The following is a 23,354-nucleotide window of genomic DNA, read 5'->3' as shown; positions in this document are numbered from 1 at the left end:
TGGATAGGAACTTTTTTCTCCAAATGGCAGTGAAATGTATATTGTCTTTTTACAAACATCAAGGCCTTCTATTCTTTGATGCAGTTGTTAGCAAGGAAAACTCTGTGATGGTGGGTTACAGCACCTAAATGTGCACTGCAGAGGTGCATATTTTCCCTTCAGTGTCCTCAAGAGATTATCTTCTTGCTTCCACTTGTATCAATTCTGATGGAGAGAAATCAAGACCCTGAGATACACTCAGCAGTGCTATTCACAACAGCATGCTGTTCACAACATAAACTGATGACAGGCATCGTTGTTCCCAGGAATAATACCCAGGTTGACTAGCTAGAAAACACAGTTCTTATTCTATTCCACTCAGAAAGGAGATGCAAAGATGGTTTATGTGAGAGATAATAGTTGTATGACAAATATTTCATACTATAGGATCTATTTGGTTGCTGCAGAAGAGAGACTGAGAAACTTTTGCTGGTTTTTTTGGTTTTTTTAACCTGAAGGTTCTGGGCTAAAGTAATTCAAAACTGAAGAAATACTCTGATTTGATGAACCCAAAAGGAAATACTAAGTTCTTATGAAGACATGAACATATTCAAGACTTCTATTCACATTGACTGTGTTACCCTATTATCCCTTTAACGCTCTTAAATCAGTTCCCATCCTCAGTCATTTTTCTCTAGTTACTGAAATTACCAGAAGTAGGATTATTTCTCTATTTCTAAAAATCGAACAGAAAACCCAGTCTGACAATGAAGGTGGATTAAGGAGAATTCTGTGAAAGCAGATGTTGCAGGGAGTTCACTGAAGGTTAGGTAGTTTAAGAAAGCCAAGTGGAAAAAAAATCTAGTGGATGATCATATCTGCCCTGACATGCATTGACTGAGCTTTCAGTTCTGTTTATCTCAGGAACTGCATAAGTGGCCAGTAATTTCAATAGTGTCCAATAAGGCAAGGGTGCAAGTTGTACAACAATGCTGGAAGAAGTAAGATTATATTTCATTTTTCTGAAGGAACACTGAATTCTAAAAAGAAATAATAATTTGATTATTTCAGAGCTATTAATAAATAACTTTATGTCATATATCTTTCTGTCAGAGCTTTAACAGAAGAAAGTAGGGCATAACAAAAGAACCCAGTAGCAGCAATACCTAGATGTCTCTTCTGATTCTCTGGTGTAATTCAAGAAATTGACAATTCCACAGACCCCTCTGCGATGTGAACTGAGGGACTACTTGTTGATTTTATTAGTGATGGCTTAGATTCTTTCCCAATATCTGTTACTTTTTCTTATAAATTTCATTTAAAGCTCCCTGTCTGGAAAACTGAAAACTTTTAAGAAATTTCTCTAAGTGGAATTTTAGGTACTAAAAGGTAATGATTGTTAGGATAGCGTCTGCTGAATTTCAGAACTCAGACGTCTGAAGTTTAAATGCATGGGGCTGCTTATAGGACATAGAGATAATTCAGTATCAGATTAAATTATTTATAAATTAATGGTCTAGAAATCTATAAAAAATGTTTTTTTAATTGAAAAGATAGACCCTTCTGTAGTAAAGGTTTGACTAATAATGGTGGATAGAGCTCCCCAACAGTATTGCTCATGCTGATCTTTACAAAGATAGCTCCTGTGCTGAAGGAAAACAGAAATTGTTCTCCTAAGAGAGGAACGAGAGAAAGGCAGACAGTAGAAAAATAGGAAGAAAAAACCCATAAGAACATCCAGAAAAGTATGTTTCTAAATTAACTAGATATTCTTATATTTTCTTGCCTGAAATGCAAATGAAAATGTAAAAAGTATGTTTGTGTGGCCTAAGAGTACAAAAAAAACCCCTAGATGTCTTTAAAAGCATTCTGTAGACAATTTTAATTTGGAAAGATACTCTCCCATCATTAATCCTTTCAATCTAGTTAACAGAACCTGCATGTCTTGTATGCATGAAATACTTAAAGGAAATTTGGAACAAAAACTATTGTGAAACTGTACACCTCCCTTTTTATGGCTTAGTAAATACTAGACAAATAATAACATATGGTCTAGAAGCAATCCTTATTAGATAGCATTTAACATGGGGAGAGGGGAAGAAGGAACAAAACCGTACTCACCCTTTGAGACCTTTCTTCTGAGGAACTACAACAGATACCAGCTTATTAAAGTCTGCAACTCCAGCTGCAGCATTTTTTGTGCAAGGACTGAGAAAGGTGTGTTAACTTGGCCCAAGGAACAGGTAAAACAGTTTGCAAACTCCTGGTACTTTGTCAAATGTATGCTCCAAGTAAGCAAGCAAACAAACAAAAAAAACCCTACCAAATGTTAACCTTCACGAGGTGAACAAACCGATTTTCAGATGAGCTCTCAAACTCCAGACCACACATTAATAGGTGGGAAGTGCCTGATTTCAGCTGCAGGGATGATAAAGATGAGCAGCTATCAGCCACTTTGAACATCTTTGGCTCCTTGAAGCAGAGGCCGTAAAAGCCATGTTATAACTCAGATAAGCTGGCTACAGAGCTCTCCTGAATTGCCTCACACTGGGCAGTCTGAAGGAGCAGCAAGCAATGGGAGAGTGAGCTCCAGCCGTACACCCTTCACCTGCCCGGTGTCTCCTGTAGAGCTGCCTATGCCCAAATCCGTGGGCAAATCCCCAAGCAGCAACTTCTGCTAGTTCTCAATCTACTTGATTCATGTTGGTGCAGGAAAGATCACCAAGCAAAACAAGAACCTCTGGCCCAGAGAACAGCAGCTCTTCCAGTCATGGCCCCTGTGATGGCACCTCAGTTGCACTTGTGTGCATTGCTGCACCAAATGTTGGGAAGGCTTATAGGTGAAAAAGCTGTATGACAGTATATGGGATAGACTAAGCTTCATTTGATTCACATGCAAGGAGAAGAAAGTCAGTCACATGTGAAGAGCCAGGTCTCTCTTTAGACTGCCACAAACCAGCAATGGGACATAGCTAGGAATATCTGATTGACCATACCTAGCCTTCGCATATGTCTATGAGTTATCTGGTCTTTTCCAAGTGTTTTTAGTATTTGCCTTTTTGCCTAAAAGTAATAATAAAGCAGTATTTTAAAAAGGCATCACAGGATATTAAAGCACTTGACAAATTCTTCTAAGTATCCGATCTTTTGGGGTAAGATAAAGCACATCTCTTCCACAGTCAAAACTGATGAGACCACGAAGAAGGGAAAGCCAGTAACTGTGTAAACTGAAAAATCTTCATGGTGGGTATGGAATAGTGGGATCAGGAAGGGCAACTCCTCCTTTGGTCAGAGTAATTTGCAAAGGTTTCTTTGGCAGAAGGGGGTCTTCCACTTCTTCACACGGGAAGTGAAATAGCAATAAAAGTAAACTGATAAAGACCCGCAGAAAATGCTATGCAAATTGCTGCAAGTAGTCACAACCTACCACCTCAGAGTGCTGCATTCCTAATGCCTGAATCTGCTATTTCACAATATCCTGTATTAACAGCAAAACATGTGTCCAAATTGCATCTCTCCATTCTGTGTATATTCTTTCCAGACTAGGCTTAACTCATTAGAACTAGGAAAAACCCCAGAGATAATTTATATTTCCATTGTCTATTGGAAAAATAGAAGCCTCACATGCAATCTTTTATCAGTGTTGTATTGGGGAAAAAAAATCTAGGAGGCAGAAATGGGATAGAGTCCTTCTAGACTTCCTCATAGTTGAAAATTGGCCAATTCAAAGAATAACTTCTAAAGCAACAGACCATGCTTCATCTCTTTTCCAATTATTATTTTCGGGTTAATAAATATGATCTCCCTAGCAAGTACTACAGCTTTCCTAAGGCACTGTATTTTCCAAAAAAATTGAATTTTAGTAAACTTACTGGCAAAAGAAACACATTTCAGTATGAAAGTATAAAACTTTTGCCAACTATGTTTCAGGCTATCATTCCTTTTCTTGATTTTCTTATGTTAACTGGAGTGGTGCAGAGGAGCACACAAAAATGCTTACTGTGAAGAACATACTTTGCTGGAAGGAAGAATTCAGCTATTCATATAGTCAAATTCATTGGCACAGAGCTGATGAGAAGTCTAAAGCACTAATGTTGTATTTCTATAAACTACAAACAAAAGGTTGGAACTCTGAAAATAAGTAGCTTTAACAGTCTGACTTCTAAAACAAAGAGTCACCAAAATGGTACTAACTATTAATTATTATTTTGATGCCATGGAGAATAAAAAAATAATGTGCTCTATTCTCAGGCTTTGCTTAGAATTTTTAGTGGTTTTGTTTCTGATGAAGAGTTCTCACACTAGTCAAGCAGTCAAATTCTGCTAGCCTAAGTCATGCTGAACAGTGATTAATCCTACAGTAAATCTCTGTGAATCTAGCATTGAAAACAAACAAACAAAACCAGAGCCAGAGTGCTCACAAGAAACCTCCAACTACTTTTAAGTAGGTGGAGGCACAGCTGGTGGTGTCAGATGTTTAGGGGATTTCTTCTGTATATTTTGTCTTCCCAGTTTTATATCTGTATTTTCATCGCTCACTGTTACCTTCATATTCTTTCGTCTTGTTTTCTTCAACTGGTGATTCTTATGGCCATGTCTTACCCCTACAATACTGTGAGGACATGTAAAGTGAAGATGTCACATGCATCTGGTGACTTGTGCATTCCCACAGACCACTGTGACCAGGGGTGAGGCTTGCCACAGAATGTAGCTCAGTGGCACATAGTGTGTGAAAGTGACCCTGATTTTCAAAGCAAATTGCTACTCTCCCTATGGATTCACCTTTGCTGGTAAATAATGCCCTCATGCCAGCCTTGACACTGAGAATATTCAATATCCAGTGTTCCACACTTTGCAACACTCCGTTACCATTCAGGAGGCACATGGTGTACCATGGGAGCAAAGTGTCTGGGGAGGGAGATGCCCTTAAGGACTTTATGCCTGGTGCTGAATGCACAGGGTCATGTACAGGAGTTACACAGGAGGGAGAGAGCTCAGCTAGTTCTGCCCAGTGAGCTCTTCCAGAAGTGTTTGTGAGGAGGCCCCCTAATTTGTAAAATTTTCAGCAAGATGAAGCAGATACAGAGCACAGTGTCAATAATACTGCTGAAATACTTCAGATCTTCAGCATGGCTGAATTATTCTGCACTGTGTCCCTCAAATGGTCTGAAACCTTCCATGTTTATACAATACCAGATACCCCTTCAGGCAAGGAGCACTCCACATTTCAAAGCAAAGTCAAATACCAAAAAATTATTCATTTGGAACCACAGCAAAAGTTCAGACATGTTACTGAGCAGATTTCACTGAAGGCTCTAATGATCTAATCGGGGTGACTTAATTGCATTTGGCTTTGAAACCAAAGCACAGTGCCCAAAAAGGAGAGGATTTTTCTGCAGTACAGTAGCAGCTCCCAGCTGTAAGAGGAACTGAAGTGAGAAAGGATCCACACAGCCCCCAGATAACTCCTCGCAGAAGCTCCATTGTCATAACAAGATCATCTGGAATTGCAAGCACAAACAACACGCCTATTTTTTGAAGTACACTTGATCTGTTGCACATGTGGACATCTGAACACCTTTTGAGAGGGAGAAAATGATGAGGTTATGAACATTTGTTTAAAAGCTCAGAAAACTCATGAATAATAATCTGGGCTAACCTTTTAGTAATCACCTTCTTCCTGCTGTATAAAATATATTGTTTGAAAACCATCATCACTGCTTTTTTTTTTAACATCTTTGAAGATGCTCCCTCTTCCTCAATATATATCTTGTAATTACATTGCAACTGCTCTCTGAAGGAAGACCTGAAGACAACTTTTGAAAATTCTCTTTGTAAATCCGTAAACAAAAAAGAAATATAAAACCCCTATGGCTCAAACAGCCCTTTCCATTGATTAAGGTGTAGAGTAGCACTGCTTTTATTTTAATTCAAAGGGTTTCAACAGTTCTTTGTTCATATGACTGTTTCTCCAGTCTGCTACCCTATTATTGGAAAGATTTCATCTCCAAGTGTGACAGAGAAGCAGAAAAGCTAGTATTCCACAACCTGTTAAAAATTTTCTGAGTTTTTAAAGTGGTGAAAATTAGGAATGCTCACATTCCTGTTGAAAATTAAAACACACAAACCAAGATTCACTTAAGAGCAAGCCACTAGTCTGAACACAGGCAATGGGGCTAATCCAAATTCATTCTTGTTAGAATAAAGCACATATTAAAAAAAAAAATAAACAAAAAACCAAACCAACAAAACAGCAACAACAACAAAAGCAACAGATCAAACCAAAATAAAAAAACCCCTAACCAACATCTATTCAAGTGGATAGTTTTTCTCATGCAAAAACGTGGATTCCAAAGAATGTGCATCTTGTCTTGATTTTGAGCTGTTTGGAACTTGACTGAAGTTGGGAAATTCTGCTTACTCTGATGAATAATCTCAGGCTATTAACTAGACGGCTTGTCTGGGTCTTTATAATTCAACATTCTTTTCAAACTGGGGAAAGCAGAACTAGAAAAAAGAGTTTAGGGGTAATTCCTTCAATTTCAGTTTGGTAAGAGGTGTCATCTTCCTAGCATTACTTAAGAATTCCCTGCTCAACTCCAAGGCCATGAAGGCCCTCCCACTCCAAGTCATCTTGAGAGGTCAGGATTGGTTGAATATGCAGCGACAGCTCTCAAGTTTTTCTGAAGCCAGTGCTTCACATGCCCATGTCCTCAGGATCTTACATGGCCCATGTTCTTTGCTCCTGCACATATGTCTTGACATCCGGCTGCACTGGAAACTGCTTTATCGCTTTGAGTTAATCGGTGGATGCAGATCATTTTGTACTAAGAAAATTGTTCACTATTTCCCTATCTTGTACCATCTGCTAACTTATCCCACCACCTGATATTACTGTTTTCTTCCAGCTGAAACCCCAGGAAACACCACAGTCTACCATGAGCAAAATTTTCCATAATCACTGGATACACTGAAAATTAGTGTGACCAGCCTAAAAAAAAAAGTGAAGTTGGATCACGGCTCCTCCATTCTAAGCAAATTTTCTGGAAAACTGGTTGTTTAAATTAATATTGAAATAGTCTAAAACAACATTTATTCTCGATGTTCAGCTTGTAAAATGATGTAAAAATTACTTTCTTTCTATCCTTAAAAACACATCAAATTACAAAGGCTGTAGGAAGAAAGCTTCTTAACCTGAGCAGCAGACAATATAACAGCAGACCAGGTAACAGGAGAACAAGACCAGGTTAGAGAAGGGAGCATAATTCTGCACCTTTAAAATGGAACAAAAGAAGCAAAAAATGAAAAGCTTAGGTATGGGTATACTGCTGTTATGAAATAAAATAAAATTAAAAAACCCCAACACAACTAAGCAAATTAAAAATAAAGATAAGCAGTAGAATACTGGCTCTAAAGAATACTTTGGCTGATAATGCAGGTTATCTTTCAAAAATCCAAAATTGGACACATTTGTGTAGGGTGATCGGACTTCAGACAGGTTTCCTGGAGGTGATCTGCAAACAATAAGGTTAAGACTTGAAAAAATTTGATGAAAAATAAAAATATGTTGTTTCACTGCAAAGCAACCGGAAATGCCCAAATGAAAAGAACAGAGGAGAAAATATTTGAAGTTAAAATGTACACCACAACTGTTGGTGTCAAATGAGAAAAAATAAACTTGCCCTTAGTGCCTCCCGTCAGGATGTACCCTTACCAAAAATGCAATTCTTCTTTTATCCATTTCTAGAGGGACTAATTAATTAACCAGATTAATCACAATAATCCTTTACCACACTGGAAAAGATGCACAGTTCACTTTACTGGACATGGGAAAGATGTCTGAATACCTGCTGTCATAAAGGAAGCATGTAAATCCATGTGCATACATATTCAGATAAAACTCCTGTATGGGCTTGTTGGATCATTAAAAACAGAGGTTTTACTGGCAGAATACAAAAAAATTGGAGAACATAAACATATAAACACTGTGTCCTGATGCTTGAAGAGCTGATTTTGTCACCCTAAATGCCAAATGCTTTGAACTCAGATTCACATGTAGCACAGTGACAGACAGGACATCTTTCTGTAGGAATTTTATATGTAGATGTGGTCTACACAGATCTGTCCATTCAGTGTATTGGTATATTTACATATAGAACTCTATGCTAATCAGTGTATATAATGATGTATGATTACATTAGTAACTACCTTCAGTTTTTAACAGTTTTCCCTTCTGTTTTGTCTCTAACAGGCACTCACTGTGAGCTTTTTATCTTAGTTTCTTTGCCACAACTATCAACAAGAAACCTTTGAAAGATGTTTCTCTGCTGAACTAGGAAAATAAAATATTAACAGATGAAGTTTCTTAACCAAAGAAAGTTTAGCCTGTTGACAGATATTCAGTATGTTTGCTGTTGAACTCAGTCACACTAGAAGGTGGATCATTAAGCATAAATCCATATCTGAGTTTATAATGATCTCTTTTCTATCTCAATGCAGAGCAGGTCAAGTACTATCTTTTTTAACCTATTCCAGAAAAAAATAATGAATGGGGAAGATAAAAGAACTGCTGAAAGTTTCTGAATAGAACTTTCTGCTTCAGATCAACTTTTGAAAATCATTCCCAGCTGTTAAATCTGAATTCTTAATTGTACACAAGAGGTTGAGGAGAAAATAATCAGCAGATGCAGCTACAGTTTGTCATATCTGTGATTATCTATTCGCTTCATGATTTACGGTTTTCAACCACTTCTGGAGAGACTGGCACCAAATTTATTCTTCCAATACTGCTATCTGTGCACAAGTGTTTAATTACAGGCTCCCTCAATTTTGTATGGAATAATTCTTGAGTGCAGAATGTTATATTTCAATTCCTGGAGCTTATAGTCTCAAAAATCAGAAAAAAATAAATCAGGGATTCATGGTGGCAATTCCAAGATGCTAAAAGCTCAGCCTCACTCCTTGTACTGTTCTGGCCCCTAAACACTTGCTTTTCCCAGAAATTAAAGTAAATATAGCCAGAAGAAAAACAAAAAAGAAAAGAAATGTGTGCGTGGGGAAGACAGGATGGTGAGGGGGAAAGCAGACAGCAGTTTGAGTTATCTCTTCTTTTTGACATCATGTTACATATTCCATCTGCATACCCCAAGTCTCAGACAAGTCTATAAAATTATGCTCTACATATGCTTCAACATGTTGGTTGAGGGAAGTGATTTACAAAGAATTCAAGCCTGAACACTTCTCCATTTACAGCCTTTAATCATCATGTCTACCAAGCATGTTCACCTGAGTGCTAGGAATAACACGGTGCTTCCAGGTGTGCTGAAGTGCACCGGGGCCTCCTCATGTCTGGTGAAGCCCGTGTGCAGACAGTCAGGGTGACAGCGTGGGCTTTCAAGCTCAAAAATGTGTTAGCAATTTATTGTATAGGTCTATGGCACTTTCATGTCAGAGAGGCAAGAAAAATGGATATTTAACCCAGTAAATTTTGTTGCTCCGTAATACAGAAGCCATTACAATATGGATAAGATCTGGAATCTATTAAAAGACATAATGGAAAATAAAAGCTAAACACATAAATAACTCATCCACTTGGAATTTCTTTTAAAAATACTGAAAGGCATTAGACACAACCAAGATTAAGTGTCTGTAAAATATTTTTTTTAAAGAAACATTTTTTTCACCAGGGCATATGAGAACAAAGCAACATCTAAAACCTCAACAAAGAGAAGCTTTATTAGTTCTGCCTAGAAGTTTTAGGCTCCAGCCTTAACTCACTTTGTTCCTCCTGGATGTGGTTGAAAACTATAGCAGTTTACTTGGAACTTTATCTATTATGAAAAAATATTCATTGAGGGTTAAAGATGGCCAGACACTGAAATATTGAACCTTTCAAAACCAAGGACTAAATTTCAAGGGTGTACTGAGTATACACTGGACCATGGGAGTTCCTCCTCAAAGACCAAATATCATGTATTATTCAAGACAAGGTCTCTTTAAAACAGATGAGTCAGTGGTATGGAAATGGTTCTGCACAGACTGAAAATTTTTACCCATTAACCATAACCAGGCAATGAAAATTAGTTCCAGCATGTTGTATTTTATGTAGGAGAACTTACATCTCATAAAACAAAAATCTTTTCTTGTTAAACTATTCTAATGGTCACTTAGCTATCTTTTGGAAGCTATCAGAATGAGAAATGTACATATACAGAAATTCTGTATTTACACAATGGCACTGATTCAATTAAACCTTTAGCTATGTATTTTAGCTGAAACAGTTACATATGGAAAGCAGATGAAGCAACCTGAAATTATTTTTTTAAGCTAAAATCCTAATTAAAAAAGCATATAGTCGGTAGAAATACATCTTCTGTTAAATATACCTTTGTTCTTCAGTGAACTGTGGAATATTTCTCTGATAGTGTATACATTCTATGAGCAGAAGAAAGCATAAGAGATTTCTAAGGCAGAAATCTCTAGAACTACTTAAATAACCACAATATATAAGCTCCCCCAAAGGCACTTTGTTTATAATAATTTATGGTTTTAACATTTCCAGACTACACAGAAGTGGTGGGTTAACATACCAACAAAGATCTGGACTTCAGACATTTAAAACAAACACTGGGTAATGACCCTGCAGTGTGGCAGTGACTACAAGTATGAAAGGGCCACACAGCAAGTGGCACTCCCCTCTGCAAGTGCTCAGGCACTGGATAAATAGAAGATGACTTAGAACGTCTCTGATAATTACACTTAAAAGCTAAAAAAATTTAAGGACCTTATGATCATGGATGTATGTCAGGAGGGCAGAGTAAACAAACACTCCCTAACCAAAGTGCTAGGGACTATCTTCTTTGATTGTTTCTAGCAGTGGTGGATCCCTGGCTCTCTAGGTGGCAGAAGATAGGATCCTGACCTGGCTCCTCCAGGGGCTGCATCTAACACCACACCTGCTGAGCCAAGGGCCTGATCACTGGGCAAGGACGTAGGCTCGGTTAGGGCAGTAATTTTCAACAGCATCCTGTTTTCTAGACCTCTAGAGATTGTTGCATGCTCCAAAGAAAGAAAAAAGAAGTAATAATTAAAAAAACCTCTTCCATTCTCTTAGCAAGTGGGACGTTGGACAATTCAGCCTTGGGGTTCATGAGACGGCAAGGCTTGCCCTGGAGTGACAGGCTGGCATGGGCAGCAAAGGTAAGGCAGACAACCAGGCTTGGAAAGGTGTGTTGGATTCTTCCACACTTCCCTGATCCACAGAAAGTCCATGGCTCTGCCCCTGGGAAGCAGCAAGCCATGCCATGAAGTGGGGGGCAGGCAGCAGGGCAGCCCCTCATTCTGCGTTGTGCTCCCAAAGCATCAGCAGGGAAAGCAGAGGGGCTGAAACTACAGCTCAGAGGAAAACATCTCAGACCAGGATCCCTTCAGCTTCTCCTGGATTGGCACCAGCATCCTTCCAGCTCCAGCTGCCTGAACAGCTCCTGCCTTTACTTCCAGACAGTGCAGGCATGGAAGAACCAATCCAGGCTGCGAGGTACATCTGGCTGTCATCATGGGACAGGGAAGGGGAGAGAGGAGCAATCATCTTTCAGATGAGACAAGGGCTTCCACTCTGAGATGAGCTCCAAGAAAACAGCTGTGATCAGAGGAAAAAACTGGTCTCCTGAGCAGAAAAAGGTACATCCCAAAGAGTCCTTTTCTACAGCAATACTGGGTGATCAGGGCAAGGTAAAAGTATGAAGTACACTGAAGCAAAAACTCTCTGCAGGTACAAAAAGGAGTAAAACACATACACTGCGAAGAGGACAACCTGCTCCCCAGGAGATGCACAGTATCTGGCCCAACAAAAGTACCCAAAGTTCCTAAAATAGTTATTCTTTTAGTTTAACTAATAGGTGAACTTCTCCTTCCAGTACAAAAGTTTCCATGATGCAAAAAAGTCCCATGCTGAACTTGACCTGAGCCCCACATTTTTAACAGCAGAGAAAAAACGATGCAAGATTGAGCAAGTCCTTTGAAGCACTTCGTGTCTGTTCTCCACCATAAAAGATACTTTAGTAGATTTGACAGGACTTCTAAGGGTGGAAGATCATCTATCTGCCAGGGTCTGACAACTCTCAGATTCGTTCCAGTGAGGACACAGAGGTGTTGCAGGAGCTCAGGCGCTGGAGCACAGCAGGCTCTGCTGATCGAGGGCTGCTAAGTTGAAGGAGTGCCAGGAGTGAACCACAGGAGACAAAACAGTCACTGTGAACTCCTAAGTGCACACTTGAAAGTCTTCAACTTCTGCTGCTTGAACTTATTTTTTAAAAAAGGAAAAAAATTATAGTTTCACAATCCTAACAATTGCTCTATAAATAATGAGATGAAAGGAGAATATGTAACAATAAGCATTTAAGTATTTGCCTCATAAGCCATTACTGAGGAAATGCAGCACTATGAAAACAGTAAGTCTGGACACCAGCAGTATTATCCTGATCCCTGTGCCAAGGAATGCAGACTTGCTGAGCAACTAAATTCATGCTGCCATGGTGCATTTCATGCACTGGTAAGAGACCACTAACCTGCACAGGACTGTCCTAAAAACAGGTATGATGTCCACATGTAAGGAAGCACTTTCAGAATAACATCATGATGGGAATGAATAGGTTGTGGACTCAGTAAAAACAGGTTCAGTACAGGTATAGCAACACTCCGGCAAGTGAAAAATTTGTGCCTCAGTTTCCAAACTTCAAAATAAAACTTACTTTCCAGTCTATAGGGATATTGTAAAACTGCAATTATTTATTGGATGTGACAACTGTCAAAAACCTTAAGAATATAATAAATTACATTACTTATCATGTGATTATCGATATGCCTTGCCATCAGTTACAGAGTTTTGCTTAGACTAAGTGGAATTTTTTCCACCTTGTATAATCAAGGAAATTTGTGAGACCTTTGCTGGTTCTGCCACCAAAAAATGACAATCTTTAAGGTAATGGTTTAAAAAGGTTTTAAAAAACATGAAGCAACAAGAGACCATGAACTCCCAAAGCTATGCTGCAGCCAGTGAGTACAATATATGAAGGGAATTCAAAGTAACAGTAGGGAAGCAGCATTACTCCTCTATGTGACTCTGACAGGACCATAAAATAACGCGAGCTTAGTTCTGGTGTGTGTGTATTTCAAAAGTAATGTTGAAAAACTTCAGCACATTCAGAAAAGAGCTATAAAATTCTGAATTATGGATGATGCCAGAGAAGTTCTCCCTTCAGGCTTTGTTCAAAAGAATATGAAAAAGATACTTGATCATGTAATATGGGTACCTATGAGAAATTTCTGATAAAAGAGTACACTTCAATTCAGAAGAAAAGGTATGTGAGACAGGAAAAAAAAGTTATTATAGCAATCAGTTTCGTCCTAAAACATAGAGATGTGCATTTTCTAATATTAAGGTATATTTCCAGAGGTGAAACCCCGATTTTAGTTGATGGAAAGAGTTGGGACTTTATCAGGACAAAACTCAGAAGCACAAGATTAACTTTCATATCATTGAAGTGAGCTTTAAGAGCTGAAATTTGCTCATCGTATTTCATTTTGTTACATATTACTAGTTCTAGTTACCACGGTATTAAAAAAAAAGAGAACCATAATGGAAAAGGTACAGGATATAGGGGCTTGCAACAGTTTATCTAAGGTGCTTAGCAAGAAATGGATGAAAGTCCATACATTATTTGTGTTTTTCAAGAACACTGTTTAATGCTGTTTAAAGGTAGCTAACAGCAACGTAAGAGTTGCATATTCCACTGAACATAGAAAAAATACCATAAAGAAGGATGCTGGGCCAGCATCCAGTATTTGGGTTTCACTGTGATTATGACTTACGTGTAGGCCCATATCAACCTTCTCATAGCTTCCCTGGTATCAGGGCACCAACCTTCTGCCTGAATTTAGTTTCAGTGAGAACTAGTGACACATCAAAAAAGTATGTAACAAAAGCTCCGAGTCTATGCATTTTCTCTTCAATTCACAGCAACTAAGAATCCTCACCAGTTGGGCTCAGCAGCTTTCTGCCACAAGATAAGGCCCTTATCTTACCCTTAAATAGGTTGGAATCTGTTTTTGTGAAGCAAGATTATACTAAGAGTAATCTTAATGGAAATGTCAGACGGAAGCAAAGCAGGTATTTCCTTTGCATCTGCATCATGCAAACAAGCCTCAATGCAAACAGATCAAAAGAAGAGCTAAAGCTTGGTTTTATTAGAAATCAGTTGGGCATTGATGAGACAGAAGTTTGCTTTGAATATAGTTGTTTAAAGTTATCTGTGTTTTAACAGTGTTGTGGTTGCAAACCAGGCTATCTTGCTGCTGTTCCAGTGGCTGTGTCACTAACAGATAAAGTCCTCAGACCTTCTCCTACCTCCTGACAGAGAAGACAGTGCCACCTGCAAACGCACAATTAAAGCGAATGCCACTCAACTGCACACAATAATCATTCACTCAAGTTCCAATTTAGTAATGAAACCTATGGGAAAAAGTATTCTTTTTTGGGAAAACCATTTTCATCTTTTCAGATGACCTGCACTGTGAAAACCACAGAAAGGAAAAGCTGGCTTGTCCTGTCCCCTACATCACTCCAGTAAAACCAAGTTAGTTTTAATCAGGACTGCAGTCAGGGACTGTATGAAGTCATGTCTCATAGTATTTTCTCTGAAAGACTATCCTGCATGAAAAAGTGATGAGGAATCAACAGAGCTCATGCTGAAAGGTCAAAAATAATGATTACTGTGTAAGCAATATAGCTCACAAACATTTGTATCCATGATACACACTGTCTTTAATTGGTCTGTTGATATGACCTGCCTTCAGTTTTATGAGCTTTCAGTTTTGCCCTACAATAGCCACAATGAGAACATTAAATCTCCAAACAACCCAGCTCTTGTAATCCTGCCAACAACAGTACAGCTTAGCTCCAGATACATCAATGTCTAATTGCCACAAATATATATTTGTTTTTATCATCACTGGCAGTCCACAGTCCTATCACCATCTATGAAACAGACAACTAAAAACATAGCCATGAGAAACCTTGGAGCTGACTCAGCTGTTTTAGGAATTCAATGCAGAAATTTCCAAATCACTGTACATCCTGCCTGCAGAGCTCCTACAGAGAGGATAAAGGGAGTCAAAATGTTAGAAACGTCTGTGTTTCATCTCACCCAGATGAGTGGCTGATGCATGCCCAGAACAATTCCAAGACGTGATGAACAGAGTGCAGCACACAGGACATGCTGTTCTCTGGTGAGCTATAGATAGCCAGGCTCAAGGACCTTCTCAAAGATAGAAGTTTAAAAAAAGTTCCTGGAGCTGCTTATATGAGTAGTAGAGACCACATACAAACTGTGCTGTTCAGTGCAGTGGGACACAAGAGCTACTGAATTAAGCAAGAAAGAAGCCACAAATAAGCAACGCCGTTCATCTCCACTCTATTAAAACACACTACTGGTTAGAGACCAAATAATAGTATTTTCCTTTTAGATTTTCCAAAACTGAAGAGGCAAAACAATATGTGATCAGAGAGTTGTTTCAGAAACATTTAAGCTGCTCATAGTTAAATATTTCCCCAGTAATCAAGCAGCACAAAGAAAAAGATAAGACTGATTGACTGACACTACAGATGATCAGAAGTACTGTTTCCTCCATATTTAAAGCTGGGCAGTTTAACAAGTATTACTCTCTGAATGAGGAAAGAAGACTATTTTTCAGGTCCTGCCTTCATTCAACACAATTAGTCTTCCAGGCACCCATGGGCTCCTTCCAAGGCAGCAACAGGTGCCCAGTAGAGCTGGCCAGAGAACTGAGAGGGCAGTACAAGAGTGTTTCATTCGGAAACAGAAAACAGATTATGTAGTCTCATACAAACTTGTTTTCTTCGGAACCTACTTGATCACTGTCACACTCAAGAGTATTTGGAAAGTAGCTCTGCTCTGGCACGCATGGTCTCTTCAAGGACTCCCTCTCTACCAAATTATTTTGATTGTCATGTCAGTATTTTTCTTATTTAAGCCTCCCATGTGCCAGTGTGGTATGACAGGAAAGATGGTGCAATTTCTGTAACATCATTAGTTACCATTTTCAGCACTGCCAAAATGTTTGTTTTAAAACAAGTTTCTTTATCCTCACCTTTTATTTGTATTCGGGAAAGTTCTACTGTCATTATTAGGAGATGACACATAGACTTTGAAGAGTCTAACCTGAAAATACATTTTTTTTAACTAGAACTGTAATTTATAAATTAAATGACCAAATATTCTGATACTATACTTTTCTAGGCTGTCATTACTCCTGTAATTACTCCTTCAACTATCCTACACAAGCGCCCCACACAGTACATATTAAGCACATGTATTTTCCTTTTGAAGGAAAGAGCACAGGATAATTAAGGGAATGTTGCAAGTACATATACAGATTTTGAATGAAAAAATACATGAGTTAAAAATTTATAATTACAAATTCCCATCCTGAGAAAAATTGCTAGGAAAAATAACAGTACCAGTAAGCAGAAGAAGCCCAGACAGCAGGACTACAGCACGGTCCCCACCCTCACCTCCCAGGTCATCAACAGCAGCCCAAAACCCAAATGCTCCCAGTGCCAGAAGCCTCCTCTTGCCTCCCCAGTACACTCAACCCCTGGGAGGCTCCAGGGGGCCATTTTAAATGGCTACAATGTCATTAAAGCCCAAACTAACAATCATAAGCCCCACTCACACTGCTAAACAATGAACATCATAAGAGCAGTAGGGGGGAAGAAACAACTGCTTTGACTAAGAGGCAAGTTAATGGCCATCAAAACCAGTGACCTGGCCAGGGCACTGGGATATTTCATGGCTCGAAGGCTGGCCCAGTGATATAGCTGTTCTCTGTCTCTGCAGGGCCAGGATTTCACCTCATCATGACTTTTGCTTTTCTGGTAATCATCTCTCTCTGTTACTTTCGGAAATAGATGAGACATGCTGAGAAAAGTAGCATAACGAAATGATGACCGTATATCTTTTCCAGCATCAGCATTTTATTAGAGGGGTTTGTTTGCCAGCTTATTTTTACAGGAGCTCAAGAGGCCTGACTGCATATTTGAGAGCCTGTGCTCTGTTCCAGTTTTTAATGACAAAATGCCAAAGTTGAACATGCAATGCCAAACATTCCAGAAACCTCCAGCACAATAGCCACTTTAAATGATGTCTTACTTTTCCTGCTCTGTGAGGCATACACAGTAGCAAAAATGTTCTCCTCCCTGCTTTTTTAAAAAGGTAACACACAGTAATGACAGGTACCACTTCAGCATGAGAAAGCAAACAAGCAGACTCCAGCTCTTCAGTCCTGTGATTTGCAAAGCTAAAGATTTGTAGAAAGTCACACATTTTACCTTTCAAGTACATTAGCAGGTACTGCGTGTAGAGACATGCTAAAAATGAACCCCCAGTCCATATATACAGGGATTTGTTTCTTATGTTGTGCAGTGGATGATTTGCAAAACACCGAAAGTGTGTCCCCCAAATCTGCTTTAAATAGCCAGAAAATCACTGTAAAATTAATATGTCAAATAGGAATTGAGAAATAACAACAAAAACCCTTTTGAATGAGGCAAAAATCAAACAAAAAAATGTTGAAATACAATGTATTTGTACTGCATTGTTAGAGATGGTCCCCAGCTGAGGATTAGGTCTCATTGTACACAGTGCTGTACACAGGCATTGAAAAGGTTGAAGCGGGCAGCAAAATCCACTCCAAAGCCACAATAATTAAAATGTATGGTCAAGGACAAAACGTTAATACACAAAAAGGCTGCAAAAAGAAAATGACATGCCATTATGGTTGGTTCAGTAAGGTAGCAATTAGCATTCCGGTTGCCCAGTCACTCATGAGTGCTGTACAGGCAACCTGACAGACCTGAGTTACAAACAACACTTTGAAAGAGGGTGTGTAACTGCCTTTGAGGAGATCCTAATAAAAATGGGGAGAAGCATGTGGGAGTTCGAAAATTATGATGTAGCCTAGGGCCTTTCAGCACCTCTCCCAGAACTGTCAGTGCAAATGTCATAATGAAGCACTATCACTCACAGTAGAACAAAGTAAATGCTTCTGAACCTGAAACACAGTGGACCAAAACCCACTAAAATAAGGTAATTTTGGAACGACCCCACACCATTGGCCCCCCAAAATCTTCCTGCAGTACAAAGTTCATCTAAAGACAAATTCACTAAATGTCTTTCTAATGACTGTGTTATACTGCCAGTCACTACAAGAAGTTTCAACAAGCTACTTCATTGCTCCAAACAAATGTATTAACATTTTTTTTTTTTTTTAGTTATTGGAAAGACCACTGAATCAGAATGCAGATTTTATGTTTAGGTGCAACTAGGAAAAAATGGACACAATTGAGATATATCAGTAAGAAACTGCAAGCTATTGGAAAACTGAAGAATTTGAGTCTGTTTGGGCAGAGGGACATATGGGTTATGAAAGAAATTAAAAGCTTCTAGTTCATGTAATGGTTTTCACTTAAATGATGCTTTTTTCCTTCATTAAAAAAAAGACAGAAAAAACAAAGGAAACAGAAGTAACGACTGTTATGTCTGATATTTCATATATTGCATCCAAGAATACATGCACCTCTCACATCCCTTCTGCACAGAAAGTTTCATTTCTTTTATCCCCACACAGTAGAAATCTACCTTCTTCTCTGTATACCCAGACAAGGCAAAAGTTGTGTTCTGCAAAATCTCCATCTTATCCACTTCCCTATATAAAGATGCTCCTCTTTTCAGACTCCTAAACTAACAATCACCACCTAACATGACTGCCTGCAGTTTCAACAAGGTGTTATTACTTGACATTCTCACATACACACCTTCAAAGAACACTCACAACCACAGGGCAAGACAAAGTCAAGTTCTGATACCTACTGACATGTGTAAAAATAATTTATGAATGGACATAAGGATATATACATATATGTATATATACATATAAGCATATGTCACACAGTTACAGTGTCTTCCAAAGGCCTATTAAGAGTAATTTCTTAAGGCAGGTATGCAATATGGAGAACACATTGCAACCAATTTTACTTCACTCATTTTTGTTTTATGGGACAGGCTGACATGTTCAGTTACTCCATTTCAGAATGGAACTCAAAGCAGCCACAAGATCCTAACCAGTACCATACACAGAGCTTGCTTTTGCAGTGTGATTGAGTTAGGAACTCTTAAAGCAGGCTCTATGATTATGAACCACCCAACAAAAAAAGTCCACCTAAATGATAAGCTATTCTAAGCAAATGAGTTACCCATATTTTTTCATCAAGTATGTTCAAACTATTTTACAATAAGCTTTTTTTCCCCCTTCTGTCTCTCCCCAACAGGAACAGATTATGATGATTATATCCAAGATTTGTTATTCAAGTTCTAATTCATTGATGATAACACAGGAAAGCTTTTCTAAATGATGGCCAAGAAAAACAGCCTTGCCCACAAAATAATGCAAGGCATTACTTCACATGTCTGGGAGAATTTCAGAGTTTCTACTTCTGTAGTTCTTTCAGATCCATTATGGTAGAATATCCAGCTATGTAATATCCGGTCTACTTTTATAAAGCTTTTGTAGCTTTATAAAGTTATTTGCACTTCTTTTTTTGTGAATTTTTAAGTGTCTTTGTTCTTGATGCTCATACAATTACTAAAATCATCTTTCCAATTAGCTTTAGAATCCAAATGTGTTACTTTTCTAGGCTTTGAAGTGGCAAAAGCTTCTTACAAAATTGTCTTTCTTTTCTCTGAAAAACTTTTCAAACAATCCCTTATCAGAGATGAAGTTTCTTACGTTCAGTTAGGTTCTTCTTGCTAGTTGTAAAGGCTGCTGGGCATACTGATGTGCTCATACAAGTTCTGTACTACACAAAAGCTTTATACATGGCATCCACAACCATCTGAGAGCACCTACATTAAAAGTAGACAAATGTACATAAACATTTAAATAGGTTTTGCCATGTTGTTAACTACGTTTAAAGCTCACCACATGCAATTCTGGAAAGCTCATATTTTAATTTATACACTGATTATTTCTGCAGTATGCTGACACCACAAAGTAGTACTGTAACTCTACACTTTAGGTGTACACAGCAGTGTAACCTGGGCTCTTCTTGGTTTGCTCCACAGTTGCACTGCTCAGAAATATAGTTTCATGCTTGAAGCTCGAGAAAGAAGTAGCAAAAGTCTTCAAACAGATGGCTTTGTGCTTGTCCTAGTGACTCCAAGCACAGCACTACAGCAAAGGTCCTTGTGCATCTGGCTGTTTCCAGTGAACACTGACTGACTGACACACAAAACATGATTACAGGGTTTTACGTGAAAACAAGATTAATGCACAAGTCACAGTGAATAGTGGTTTACTAATTTAATGTTACAATATAAAATTTAAGTATATGGTATATTTTTGGTTACCTGTATTTACATGAGCTTCCCTTTATCGTCAGTCTACTCCCAATACAGCATGAAGGACATCAGGACATGAACAGGGACACATTTGAAACAGCCTTACCTCAGGGATGTAGTGGATGCTACACTTCCAGGCTTACCAGCTTCTACAGAAGTGCTGCGGTTCACCGCCAAAAGAATTCTTACCTTACAGGTAATGTCTATGCTGGTCAAAAAACACCCAAGTCCAACTTTTTTTTTACCCTGTTTGATTAACTGCAAATAAGGTAACTTTACTGGAGATAATGAATGCAGAACTGACTGCCAGCAGCTGAACCTGACAACAGATGAAGGTGGAATCAGAGAAACCTCAGCAAGACAAGAGCCCTGACTGCTTGCAGCTTCCAGGAAGACAACTTGTGGGCCAGGCTCCACCAGGGCATTTCTCTTTCGCAAACAGTAACAATGTTTTATTCTTCTTAGAAACCTGACAAGAGTAAACTTGAATGATTTTTACTTCCAAGGCAAACAAGGAGCATGCCTCTTCTTTAACACACACTAGTATAAAAAGTAAATTCTCTTGATAATAGCCATGTGGTGATAACTCACCTCATTATTACCAGGGTTTTGTCATTTCAAGACTTGTCATTTCCTTAAAATATCAAAGTAGATAAAATATGAAAGGCTCATTTGTTTAGCACAGCAGTGGTTAATGTTCACTACGGAAGGTAAAGTAATCCCTCTATTGCTGTGGTCCACAAACTGCTGTGGTAATTGGCTAAAAGGCTCCTGGCAATTCTTCCTGTGCAAAGGAAACTATTCCCCTCATATCTGCAGGGCAGAAACAGTTGATGTGAACAGTGCCCATTTCTCTTACGGATTTTTTTGGTCCTAAAATAAAATAGGTATTAAATAACGAACTTCTCTAGAGGAGTCACCATATAAGCACTAAAGGACTCTCTCAACTGCTGTTTGCAGGCAACAAAGCCTTCTCTGGGGAGCAATTGCACACAGGACCCTTCTACTGACACACACAGATTGGACAGGTGGGATGGTGTAAGCAAACTGAGCTATGGATGAATCCTACCCACCAAACAGAAATAAAAGACTCCCTTATAGAAAAGAAAATAAATAATAAGGGAGTAAACTTTATAACTGGATTCTTCTCTTCACTGGTAACATACTACTGTAATCTAATTTCTGAATACTCCCAGTATATCCTTCTTTTCTACCTTAATTTCAGACACACTAGAATCATAAGCATAGTTTACAAGAAAACAGAACAACTATGAATTTCCTCCTTATTCCTTTAACCTGCTGGTCAGTCAGGTGTCTGCTTGCCACTGCACTGCCCTTGTACTGTGACTTATAAGAATAAACATATTTATGCTCTAATCTAGCAGAGAAGAAATGCTCATAGATCAGTCCCCAGTGCATGAAACCTGTCTGCAACCTTCTAAGGAACATTTCATTTCTCACATCTACTGAAAATGAAGGTATTTTTTATTCAGATGGCAGCTCAATGTCTCCCTGTCTCACCTTAACTTTGCAGAAACTCCCATGTGCTTAACTTCAAGAAACCTGCCTAACATTTGTAGTACTATAATACTGGTACCTTTAAAGATAAACTCACGTACAGGAGCCTGCAAAATTAAATCTTTAGGTAAGGCCAGGAAGAAAATGTAGAATTAATGAAAAATTCTGTATAAAGGAGTTGCTAAACCCTTCAAAACAATAAAAGGAAGTAGCCAGCACATTAGTAACCAATCTTGTGCCTCTTGCGTATACACAAATATTTTTGAAGGCAATGAAAATATGGATACACATGGAATAAAAGGTACAGACAGAGCAAACACCTTACCTTTTCCCAGCTCATAAGCCCCAGCTGTAAGCTACAGCTAAATCAACACAACACTAGACATTACACATCAATTTAATGACCATAACTGAGGACAAAAGTATTTATGTGGGTTTCCATGTTGTTTTATATCTCCAAAGACATAAAATTAATTCCCATTTATGTATGGTAATGTCATATGTAATAATATAAATTAATTTTCTTCAAGAAATAAGTTTATCACTGTACACTATGAAATATTTCTTAACTTAATAACTATTTTCACTTGCTTCCAACTAGTGCAAGCGAAACTTGCATGCCTTTTGCAAAGCACAGAAAAAGCTGCAAATCTATTTTTGTTACTGATTTTCTACCACTAGATGTGTCTTAAATAATCGTAATCAGACACTTTGGCAAAGATCATTGTGTTGCCACCATTCAGTGGAAGGGGTTCAAGTCACATGAAACCAAACTGTTCAGAGGGAAAAAAAAGAGTTCTGCAATGGACACAACTCTGAAACTTGTTCTGCCTTTCATTCATGTCCTTTGTCCCTGACCCCTCCTCATCCACACAGCACGACAGAGTGAGACCCACCTGTGCTCCCTCCACCATGCTGCTGAGGAAGGACAGCCCCCGCTGCAGCAATGTCTGTGCCACAGGCATTCAGCTGCCGGCAGTGCTGCCTCTGCTCCCCTCCCAAGGCAGCTTGGGGCAGTGTAAGGTGCTCCAGTTGGGATTACCTCCTCTGCCCAGTGACCTTTAGGATAGCTATTCTCCTTTCAAACTCAAATAAAATCACTGAAGACCATTTTGCAGACAAAAAGATGCATACTCAGTCATGTGAGCTTTCTCCTCCTAGGAAAGGAGTCTAAAAGCCAAACACACCAGTGCACCTGCCAAGCCCGTGGGCTGCAGGCAAGGCAGTGAAAACAGAGAAGTGGCTCTGGGGGGCAGATGAAAAAAAGGAGACAGCTGATGCTGCAGAGAAATCCAGCTGAGTACATGTTAGTACTGTCCCAGAAGCTGATCACAACACCAGTGACTGGGGGGGGGGGGGGGGGGAAGGGGAAACCTACATAAT

At 38.8% G+C, this 23,354-nt stretch overlaps 1 protein-coding gene across 13 annotated transcripts in view; it reads right to left on the bottom strand.

Annotated features, from left to right (window-relative positions):
- Positions 1–23,354, bottom strand: part of KIAA1217 (KIAA1217 ortholog) — a 366,907-nt gene that overhangs the window by 114,684 nt on the left and 228,869 nt on the right. The gene's annotated exons all lie outside the window — the stretch shown is intronic.

This window comes from Corvus brachyrhynchos, unplaced genomic scaffold (genome assembly GCF_000691975.1).
Source record: "Corvus brachyrhynchos isolate BGI_N302 unplaced genomic scaffold, ASM69197v1 scaffold167, whole genome shotgun sequence".
Classification (NCBI taxonomy): Eukaryota; Metazoa; Chordata; class Aves; order Passeriformes; family Corvidae; genus Corvus; species Corvus brachyrhynchos.
Note: the sequence above shows the minus strand (reverse complement) of the source record. Positions and strands in the feature narration are given on the sequence as shown.